At 40.0% G+C, this 12,055-nt stretch overlaps 1 protein-coding gene across 4 annotated transcripts in view; it reads right to left on the reverse strand.

Moving 5' to 3' along the window:
* The window catches only part of TMTC1 (transmembrane O-mannosyltransferase targeting cadherins 1), a 281,634-nt gene that overhangs the window by 101,139 nt on the left and 168,440 nt on the right, over positions 1-12,055 (reverse strand). The gene's annotated exons all lie outside the window — the stretch shown is intronic.

Genomic DNA, 12,055 nt, shown 5'->3' on the forward strand with positions numbered 1-12,055 from the left:
CAATGACACTATAAAAACTCATTTGTATTTCCATGTGTATTTATGGTATAGACATATTTGAAGAGAGTTATATTTAAAACAGACCTTAATGTACTGGAGAATACGTATTTTTTAAGAAGAAAACCAAATAGACTGTCCATATTTCAACTTTTAATGTTTCCTTTAAACATTTTAAAGTCTATTACTTTTAATAATTGGAAAAGAGTAAGTAAAAGAATTTCATAAATATAAATAAAACTCCCTAATAAAAGCTACAAATAGTTTAACTATACAAAGTATAACGATTTTAAACATCTTGGGATACTTGTCACCTTGATGTTACTAAAATCTTTGTTTTATGGACTAAAACATATAGGGTAATATAATTTCTGAGACTGATTCCATATGATTTGGACAGTTGCCCTTAAATAATTAACGGGTCTATAAGTAATGATATCATTTTGACGTAAAGGAACCAGAATCTAAAGGAAGAAAAAAATAGATTATGTAACAAGCCTTCAACTCATGATCTACCAAAACTGACCAAAAAGGGTAAAAAAAAAAAAAAAGAACAAATTCGTTTTATTTAAAAGCTGCAAGCTATCTTTTTAATTCAGACTATACTTTGGGTTTGGAAAGTACATTTCAATTTGAGAATTTAAACTGTATAGTTTATTTATTTGTTTAAATTTAAATTTTTATTTTCAATTTGGGGTACATGTGCAGGTTTACTACAAGGGTATATTGTGTGATGCTGAGGCTTGGGCTTCTATTGTTTCTGTCACCCAGAGAGTGAAAATCGTACCCAACAGGAAGTTTTTCAGCCCTTGCCTCCCTTTCCCCTCCCTCCTTTCAGAGTCTCCAATGTCTATTGTTCCCATCTTTATGTCTGTGTGTACCCAAGGTTTAGCTCCCACTTATAAGTGAGAATATTTGGTATTTGGTTTTCTGTTTCTGTGTTAATTTGCTCAGGATAATGGCCTTTAACGGCCTCCATGTTGCAGCAAAAGACATGATTTTGTTCTTTCTTATGGCTGCTTAGTATTTCATGGTGTATATGTACTACAATTTCCTTAGCCAATCCACTGTTGATGAGCATTTAGGTTGATTCCATGTCTTTGCTATTGTGAAAAGTGCTGTGATAAACACATAAGTGCAGGCATCTTTTTGGTAGAATGATTTTCCTTTGGGCATATAGCCAGTAGTAGGATTGCTGGGTTGAATGGTAGTTCTATTTTTTAATTCAATGAAAAATCTCCAAACTTATTTCTGCAGTGGCTGAACTAATTTGCATTCCCACCAACACTATATAAGCATTACCTTAAAGTACATAATTTTAAAAAATCTTCACAAGAATCCTGTATATTAAGAGCAAGTATTTCTTCTTATAATTGAAAACAGACCCCAAAGAAAGAGTGTCTTGTCAAATGTTCCTCATTCACTCTGAGCTTATTATTGGGTAGTATGTTGTTATTCCCTTTTTATAGGTGCACTTTTATAGAAATAGTTGATTACTTCTTTTAATGCTTCGAAAGCTAAAATACTTTTCACAAAATTATTCACGTCTTCCCAAATAAGTTTCTAAAGAGAATGTAATACACCCTAGTAATTCATCCTAAGAATTAAGAATTAAGAGTGCAGGTATAAACAGAACAATGATCAGGCTGTTATCCATGTCCCTAGATACCGTTTTACCCAATGAGCCACCCCACGGCCCCTCATCAAGGTTATTGGGAAAGAGCCCTCACTGGGGATCTGAAAGAGGCTTCTCTCTACATCCCCAGCATCACACGTTCTTACCCTTCCAAGGCACCTTCCTCACTATGGTGGGTGTTCACTTTCTTTTTTTTTTTTGAGACTGAGTCTGGCTCTGTCACCCAGGCTGGACCAGGTTGGGAGGTGCCTTCATCTCAGTGGTGGGTGTCAGTTGGGAGCACAGCCAACCTCCCTGCCTCCCCCTCACTCACGTACACCCGTAGTGAGCAGGATGCCCATGGCACTGATCGCTGCTGGGGATGCGGAGATGGGGGGAGAGTCAAGGAGCAATCAGCCTCCCCCAGAAATCTGATGTGCACACGGAAAAGCCACAGGGCTGCATGTTCATCTGTTCCTCCACCAGGTTCTTCAGACACCAGCACAGTCTTTATTTCCTTCATGACATCACTCTAGTTGTAATTATGTGTGTATCTGGGTGTTTACTGCCTTTATGGTCTGTCTGCCTCACTAGAATGTGAGCTCTATGAGCACAGAGCGCTCCTGACTTGTGTTCACTGGTGCACGACTTTTGCTTAGCTCAGTGCCTGGTGTGAATATTTGCTGAATAAATCAATTAAGTGAATAAATGTATCAGGCAGGATACAGAGGAAAAAACTGGGTAGAAGAAGGGGAGCAGGCAGAGAGGGCTTTTTGGTGGAGGTGACATCTGGGCTTGAAATATCAATAAACGTTTACAAGGAAGACAAATTTGGGAATGAGGGGTGGTCACAGCTAGGCACATTCTTGGGAGAAGATATGGAATGTACAAAGCAGGGAATAAGACTGATCATGTCAGCAAGTGGCGGATAATGAGCGTTTTGCACACTTTGCTATGGAAGTGACCTTCACCTAATGGCAGTGACTAAAGGGTCCCTTATGCATAGAAAGAAAAGTGAGTGAGTGTTCAGGGTCCACGTCCAGACTCAGGTAGTGACCCTGCCACCGATACACCATTGGTACTTGGACAGGCAATATCATCCCTTCCATCCTCAAGGTGCCTCAACTATAAAAGGAGGCAAGTATGCCTGAGCGTTGAATGGAGTTGGGTCATTACAAAGATTTCTTGAAAACCTGAAGTCCATTTTTTGGGAGTTGTGAGCTATGAGCTTACACACAGCCCGCCACCTTATATTGCTAATCTTGTGGGGTGTTTTCCTTTGTTTTTAAAACAGGAAATGGAAGACAGTGGCGCAGTGCCCAAACTCAATAAAGTTTCATTATTTTATTTCATTTTGAGAAAATTAATACTCATGAAAAAATTTCTATTTTCAAATTAAATGGATGGCAATACTCTTTGTCTTTCCTCATCCCCATTCAGTCAAGAGAGATTAAAAATATTCAAGAACAACATACTTATTTGAATAACATGTCAATCTACCAAGCAGAGAGTTGTAAAGTTGGGGAAAAAAGTGCATCGTGGACATGGCTAAATTTTCTAGAAGGAGACAGACTAGGAGGGAACCCGATTCTGTAACCTGTGGGTCACTGAAGTGACAAAATTGGCTAAATAATTTATAGCTTCTTTTAGCCTAGTAGATTCAATAACACCCTAACAAAATATGAGGAGAAAAAAGAGGAAATTCATGGTATTTTCCAAAGTACACATGGGCATTCATTTTTAGGACAAAGAATGAATGGAAACTCACTTATTCCCAAAGATACTAGGGAGAGAAGAGATATGAGAATTAAGACAGCTAATAATACAGCCATTATAATACATGACATTTGATTAACTGCAACTTCAGACAAAATAATTTACTTCTCTAAGCTTTAATTTGGTGATCAACTAGACAAAAGAAAAGGAATTGATACCTATATGCCTGTTATATCTGTAGGAAAAATGTGTGATAGATTCGCTATTATAGGTGTTAGGTTTGATTTTTCTTTTCTGGTTGGGAAGAAGACAGAAAAGCATCCCCCTGAGCTGCAAAGAGGTGAAAATCCTGTCTTAACACCCAGACGGGGGTGCAGATAGGGTCGCTCAGTCACCATCGGCACAAACACACATCAGGCCAAGCAGCTAAGGGAAGAGCAGGGCTTTTCTCAGAGCCGTAAATTGCCTCAGAGGAAATCCAGCTCCTGAAACTGTCTAGCCTAGTAGCTTCTGGTTTATCCCCTCCTCTTCATACTTTCAGTTCATCTTTCAAAGTGCAGTTCACAGACAAAGACACGCACACACACTTTGATACACATGTATGCACCCTGACCAGCAGTGTGTGGGTGTTAATAAAAACAGGGCTCCTTCCTGCCCAGTTCAACACAGATGATACACACTGCAGGCCGTTCCCTTCCAGAGAGGTGGAAAATAGGCTTATTATAGTAATGATTGTCATCATTACTATTTTTTTTCTCGCCTCTAAACAAATTTCAGAGAAATGGTACATTGCATTTAGGGTACAAGTGTGTTCACATGATTCTAAGTATTGCACAGCTATATTTCAATCCTAAGGATTTATTTGGCAGCCCTAGGATCTAGCTGTCTGCCTCCAATTTATCAATCCACAGGGAAGCTGATGACAGTAAAGCTCCCCTCTTCAGCCCCGGGGTTAAGGCATTTGCCAGGCTGACAGCTAGTATGGTTGAATACTTATTAGGCTCTCCTTTTTATATCAGTTTTTGGGTCTACTTCCTCTGTTAGACTACAGATTCCTTGGTGGTAGTCACCAATGAATGTTTAAATTTATCTAGATTCCTGGCACAACACCCCTACTGCTATCTACAGGAAATGTAACTGTCAGCCTCCACTTGAGCAAATCCAGGTCTCAGGTTTATTTAAAATATTGTGAACTTTGAATCCACAAAAGCCCTTATGTTTAGTGAGGCTATCAAAGTTGAAGATAATACAGACCTCATCTGATGGATGGGGAACTGACTTCATCTTCAACATTCTAACTCAGAAGCCAAGAAGAACACTTTCAAGACCAGCATAAGCCATGCAAAGCTAGAGCAACAGAAAGTGCCTGACTGTTTTGGGCAACTGGATTCTGCCTGAGCTCTGCACAAATGTGCCTTTATCTCACTCTCTCTGGGAAGCTACACTGAGCCCTAAGCTGCCCTGTTGCCTACCTGGCCTTCACTGCTGTGTCTGCTTTCATTTAAATTTTAACAGCCTCCCCCACCTCCAACTCTGGCAGTAGCCAGGCTTGCCTGTCTACAGGCACAGCTCCTTTTGGATCTCTCTTCATGGCAACAGCTCTCAGCAGGTGCTGGGTGGCTGTTTCTCCCCTCTGCCCCTTCAAGCCATCTGGTAGGTGTCACTATTGCACGTGGCTTCTCTAATACTATCCACATCACTGCAAATGGTCCTCTCATAAACTCTCTTCAATCACCTCACTGGCCACACCATGTGTTTCCTGCCAGGACTCTGACGGATTGAGCAGCAGAGTGAGAACATGAGGACAGGGCAGAAATGTGGACTCCAAAAAAGGATCAGAACTCGGGCTGGTGTGAGCTGCTAGGAGCTGGCTCCAGCACACCCCTGGCTTGGTCCTGTACATCACAGTCTTTCCATTATGTTTCAGCCCTTGAGTGAAGCACCCTGTTTAAGGCCACTGAGGCTATAAAAAATTTAAAATGTTATATTGAAATAGTAAAGACCAACATCAATCTGAGAGAGCTCTGTTATCTGGCAAATGGGGTTGAAACCAATTTCTCAGTAGCTGGAGAAGAGGAAGTTTTGATCCTTTACTGCTATGACAATGATTAAATGCAACAGACCACTTCTTATGACTCAAACAAGATCTAGAATCTTAGCTCCATGACAGTAATGTGGGGACAAAGGGAATCCTGCGGCAGTCTTATGGGTAAAATGAGTAAGAAAAGTTAAAGACGATTCTCAGAGCCTGTTACAGCTGCCACACACCTTGGTGAAAGGGACCCTGATTCAGGCCCCAGTGGTCACAAGATCACACTGCGAGATGTTTAGGGACAGTCCTCCTGTGACATAAGCACAACCCACATCTCAAACGTAGACATGGAAAGGTGCCATTTACATTTTTTTCCTCTTGTCTGAAAATAATGTGATACACTGAGTTGGGACAGAAAATGGCTCAGGTTCAGGATCTCAACAGCAGAGCTGCCAACCCACACTCTCTAGTTGGCTCAGGCTGGTGATATCATTTCCTCACTTTCATGAGCTCTAAAATTTACTCATAAATGCACAGGGAGTAAATTTTTAAAAGGGGAAATGAATGAAGAAATTATACCCCCTCAGAGACAAAAGTAGACTTGTATACTTGATGTCTTCCCCAAGCCAATTTAAACATTGCTTTTTCCCATGCCAAACTTTCTTTGCCAAGTGACACTGCCAGATGCCCTAATGAACAGAGCACCGAAGGCCGATTAAAATCAGAGGATTTATAAACTGACATTTTAGATTTCTGGTCTTTGGTTCTGACCTTCATTTTTTTTTTTTTCTTTTTTTGCACAGAGCCTTTTGTTTGATTTGTTTTTAATCAACAGTCTGATCCTTCTTGCAAACACCAGTTCCTGAGATTAAAACGTCTTATCTCACAACAGCAATTACCTTTCAGAGTTAAGTGAGGAGGAATCATGAAGCTCTCGGATTGCTTTACTCTAATTGAGAATAAACTAATTCCTATCTTTACTTGGAAATGTAAGTTATATTCTGCATAAGTGTGTATTAAAATGTTTAAAAAATAAGAGCAAAAACCTTTTAGAAGGCACTTTATTGAAAAATATCAGTCCAGTGCAAACATTTCTATTCACTTTAAGCAAGCACTAGTGAGGAGATAAGGTAATTAAGTAAATTAGAAAAATGTTGGTGAAGAAATATTTTCCTGATTAGAATGCAACTACTACAGGAATTTATGATGACCCAGAAAAAGTCAGAAATGAACTTTCTTTATTTCTGTGGTTCTGAACAAAAATGGAAAAGGCATTAGAAAGCTATGTATCGAACTTAAAAAGTATGATGAAGACTAAACAGATGGAGGAGAGCTGTAAGCGAAGACATCTTCGAAAGTCCAGTTTAATTTACAAATTATTATATGTGTGTTTCACACAGATGGGGCAGGGGGCGGGGCGCAATAAAAGCCACCCAGTAAGTTGCAAGTGGTAGAGGATGAAGGAAAAACAAATATCTTTCAAGCACATACCATATGCCAGACACTTGACTTAAATGGGCCCACTGAAACCTCATGATAATATTACAAAGTAGGTATAATTATCCCCATTTTTGTAAGTGAGGAAATTGAGGGCCAGAGAGCATGAGAGACTTCTCTTAGTTGATCCAATCAGTAAGAAGCAAGGGCTTCAAACTGAGTTCTGAGTCACTCTAAAGCCTGTCCTCTTCCCACAGTCCACGTGGCTTTGGTATCCAAAGTTAATGCCAAGTGTGGGGAGGAATTTCAGCCTTCTCTACCATCTGATTTCATAGCAGAAACACACTGACGGCAGATATGTCCCAGCAACTGGAGGTGGCCAAGTGAGACACTGCTGAGGACCTCTAACAGAGGGTGCTATTGGTTACTTTGCCAGATAAATGCAAGCACAAGATTGCATTCTACACTCTACAGGGATGCAACAGGATCTACGGCACACAACACGTATTTCTTGTCAAGTACTCTGCATGTGTGAATGGTTTGAAATGGTTCATCCATTCATCCTTTTTTAAAAAAAATTTTTTTGAGACAGGGTCTTGCTCTTGCTCTGTTGCCCAGGCTGGAGTGCAGTGGTGCAATCTTGGCTCACTGCAACCTCCACCTCCTGGATTCAAGCAATTCTCTCATCTCAGCCTCCTGAGTTGGGATTACAGACATGTGCCATCATGCCTAACTAATTTTTGTATTTTTTTAGTAGAGACAAGTTTCCACCATGTTGGCCAGGCTGGTCTTGAACTCCTGACCTCAAGTGATCTGCCTGCCTCAGCCTCCCAAAGTGCTGGGATTACAGGCATGAGCCACTGCACCTGGCCTCATCCACTCATCTTGACACCCATCCTCTGAAAGAATGGACATATACATGTCCTCTGATCACAGTGGGATAAAACATAATTTATTTGACTGATCTTAGTTACTGACTTGTAAGTCGATATTGTATCTGAGAGAGCTTGAGGGGTGGATAATAATCACTTTTGACATACGAAATCAAATACTGTAATGAAACTGCCCTTCTTAGTAAGGAAAGTGAAGGAGCATCCACATTCTAGTGACCACAGGGGTTCAATGAATAAGTTAAGTGGACAGGTAAGTGGGTCAAAGGCCTTCTAAATTTTAAATCTACACACATTCCTAACTTGTTATTGCTCTAAGCTTCTTTCTATAATATTCCACTGTTTATGATGAATTTTTCAGGAATGTAACACTGTGATCATCACTTAGTCTTGTAACATATCTGTCATAGTATTTACTCAGGCAGATGGATTTGGAAAATCAGAAGAGTGATGCTGCTCTGAGAGATATGTGTCCATGTGCATTGAGATCTAAGCTAGTGGAGCGACTCAGGAGAAAGGGGGGCTTGAGTGAGGTACACCTAGGACCCCCACCTGACGCCCGTGACTTCAGTGGGAGGCCGTGGCCTGAGGTGCACTAGATGGGTGCCTGTGAGAACCAAGAGAGAACATCTGGGCAAAAGCTCAGCCATGTGCTGGGAACCCGTCTGAGTAGGGGGTGGAGAGAGACAGCCAGCTGCATAGGTGTCAGGGCTTTGAAGCATCATGCTTACCACATCCAGCTTTGACTGGCAAAATGGAGATGACTGTGGCACAAGTAATGCCACAGAATCCTAGGTCAAGAACTCTAACTTAATAAGGGGACCTAGTGCGGAAGAGAGGTAGGAGCGCTTAATCATTTTATTCCCTCTCTACGGATTCAGTGAAGAACCAAGATGGATTTAAACATGCAATAAAGCCAAGAATGAATCTAGCTTTGATGAAATGGAAGAAAGAAAGGAAAAGGATATATCAGATACATTTTCATAAACCATTTTGTTCCTAGGAAAATAGGAAATATCCATGCCCGGGAGAAGTGGTCCTCTACCTATGACTATAGCTCAAATGTTTCTGTTAAGATGACATCCCTCGGGCAAAGTCTTCCAAAGCAGGATGATCACTTCTTTTCTGTTAAGAAAGTGACAAAATGTTTTACTTTTTCACAAAGCAAATCACACTCACCAAAATGCATGATTCATCTATCCACTTGGAATTGTCATACAGAAGACAGTCCCTTTGTTCTATAATCTAAAATTAATAAGGAGAAAGAGCCATAAAAAAGTCCACACAGTTTCACTCTCCTAGTGAAGATCTAAATGTTTTAAAGCAGCACTTCCAAAAGATAATCATCCATCCTACTTTATCAAACTACAGAGATATGTTTGGTTACTTCAAGGATACTACACATGAATATAGCAAGAAGTGTAGTAAGTCTTCTCTTAAGAGGTAAAAGAAAGAGGAAAAAAAGATGAGATTTGCTTGCATGATTGAACTTCTAGAGGAATTACTATTCATGGTAGATTTGATTCCTGTTATCTGTCAATGTACTCACCCAAAATCAAAATGTCTTTTATAATCAAAACATGTTGCATCTCACTGGACAAGACCCACATCCCTACTTCTGAAACATATGGTCATAAAATCCTGATGGATCATTTTGTTTCCACAAAGATAGTTAAAAGGCTCTTTACACAAATAATTGACATGATGGAATAATGCTCTTCCTCCACCTTGAACCGTGTTTTCAAACAGCCTACCTGCCATGGCTTAAAAGGGTGAATTTAATGGACTAATGAAAAGTAGCAGAGGATGGAAACAAAGGTCCCTATGTTTGGAAATGGTATCAAATGCTTGTAATTTTCTGAGTTCAGACATGCACATACGTATATTCATCATTTCAGAGCATGGGAGATGCATGCATAAAAAGATTGATTTTCACCAAAGCACAACAGCTCAAATATCTCAAGTGTATATAAAAGACAAGAAGGTTTATATGATCTATATGAGGCTTGACATACAGATAAAAGTAAGAACTTAATCCAATAGTCGCTAGTTGGGAGTTACATTTTTCTTGGAAAAATCTCACATGGGAGTAGAAAATAAAATGTTTTAGACAAAGAAACAAAGAACAAACTTATTTCTTCAACAAGCCTTGGCAATAAATTATTCCCCAAGTGAAGACATTGTCATTGTGAGGACCAAAATCTATAACAGGCAGAAAAATAGGGCTCACTGGCCGAAGTCACTCAAATCAGAAGGAACTGGGGTGGACTGGAATGGAGAGAATTTTCAAGCCAATGCCAGGGAAGCTGCCATTCATAAATGTTCTTTCCAATTAATCACTTTTTCATACCAAATGCCAGAGTCCTGGGTTATAAGCGAACAGGGCCAATTTGGCCATTTAAAGTTGCCAGCTTCTTTTGTAAATACTGGTGGCCTATGGGAATTAAAACCAGATGGGACACAAAAATGAGAGCAAGTCTGAGAAGAAGTTCTGTTAAAAGTGCAGCTATTTTTTATTTATTTATTTATTTATTTATTATTATTATACTTTAGGTTTTAGGGTACATGTGCTCAATGTGCAGGTTAGTTACATATGTATACATGTGCCATGCTGGTGCGCTGCACCCACTAACTCGTCATCTAGCATTAGGTATATCTCCCAATGCTATCCCTCCCCCCTCCCCCCACCCCACAACAGTCCCCAGAGTGTGATGTTCCCCTTCCTGTGTCCATGTGTTCTCATTGCTCAATTCCCACCTATGAGTGAGAATATGCGGTGTTTGGTTCTTTGTCCTTGCGATAGTTTACTGAGAATGATGATTTCCAATTTCATCCATGTCCCTACAAAGGACATGAACTCATCATTTTTTATGGCTGCATAGTATTCCATGGTGTATATGTGCCACATTTTCTTAATCCAGTCTATCATTGTTGGACATTTGGCTTGGTTCCAAGTGTTTGCTATTGTGAATAATGCCGCAATAAACATACGTGTGCATGTGTCTTTATAGCAGCATGATTTATAGACCTTTGGGTATATACCCAGTAATGGGATGGCTGGGTCAAATGGAATTTCTAGTTCTAGATCCCTGAGGAATCGCCACACTGACTTCCACAATGGTTGAACTAGTTTACAGTCCCACCAACAGTGTAAAAGTGTTCCTATTTCTCCACATCCTCTCCAGCACCTGTTGTTTCCTGACTTTTTAATGATTGCCATTCTAACTGGTGTGAGATGGTATCTCATTGTGGTTTTGATTTGCATTTCTCTGATGGCCAGTGATGATGAGCATTTTTTCATGTGTTTTTTGGCTGCATAAATGTCTTCTTTTGAGAAGTGTCTGTTCATGTCCTTCGCCCACTTTTTGATGGGGTTGTTTTTTTCTTGTAAATTTGTTGGAGTTCATTGTAGATTCTGGATATTAGCCCTTTGTCAGATGAGTAGGTTGTGAAAATTTTCTCCCATTTTGTAGGTTGCCTGTTCACTCTGATGGTCATTTCTTTTGCTGTGCAGAAGCTCTTTGGTTTAATTAGATCCCATTTGTCAATTTTGGCTTTTGTTGCCATTGCTTTTGGTGTTTTAGACATGAAGCCCTTGCCCATGCCTATGTCCTGAATGGTAATGTCTAGGTTTTCTTCTAGGGATTTTATGGTTTTAGGTGCCAAGTCAATCCTAAGTCAAAAGAACAAAGCTGGAGGCATCACACTACCTGACTTCAAACTATACTACAAAGCTAAGTAACCAAAACAGCATGGTACTGGTACCAAAACAGAGATATAGATCAATGGAACAGAACAGAGCCCTCAGAAATAACGCCGCATATCTACAACTATCTGATCTTTGACAAACCTGAGAAAAACAAGCAATGGGGAAAGGATTCCCTATTTAATAAATGGTGCTGGGAAAACTGGCTAGCCATATGTAGAAAGCTGAAACTGGATCCCTTCCTTACACCTTATACAAAAATCAATTCAAGATGGATTAAAGACTTAAACGTTAGACCTAAAAGTGCAGCCATTTTTTAGCAGTCACACACTGGCTTCTCAGGAAGCTCCAGGAAGTCCTTTCTCTGTCCTCCAGCTCTCCTGTAAGAACCTTCCATGAAAGGTTCCTGCTGAGGTGCATGTAACAACGGCCTGAGGCAGCCACATCTCACTTTCTACTTAGAGAAGGCCAAGAAAACTCCCTCGAGTGCCTTCTTTTAAATCATGTTAAGCAGGTGAAGATACAAGTTTTTAACTTATTTCAGTTAAAAGAAAAAATACATGTAGAGAGATATGGTGCTACTTTGGTCTTGCTTTGGAAACTGCCACTTATTAATAATCTACCCATGAATGAGCTCTTCTAGGTGAAACTTGCCTCCCCAA

This window comes from Pongo pygmaeus, chromosome 10 (assembly GCF_028885625.2).
Source record: "Pongo pygmaeus isolate AG05252 chromosome 10, NHGRI_mPonPyg2-v2.0_pri, whole genome shotgun sequence".
NCBI lineage: Eukaryota > Metazoa > Chordata > Mammalia > Primates > Hominidae > Pongo > Pongo pygmaeus.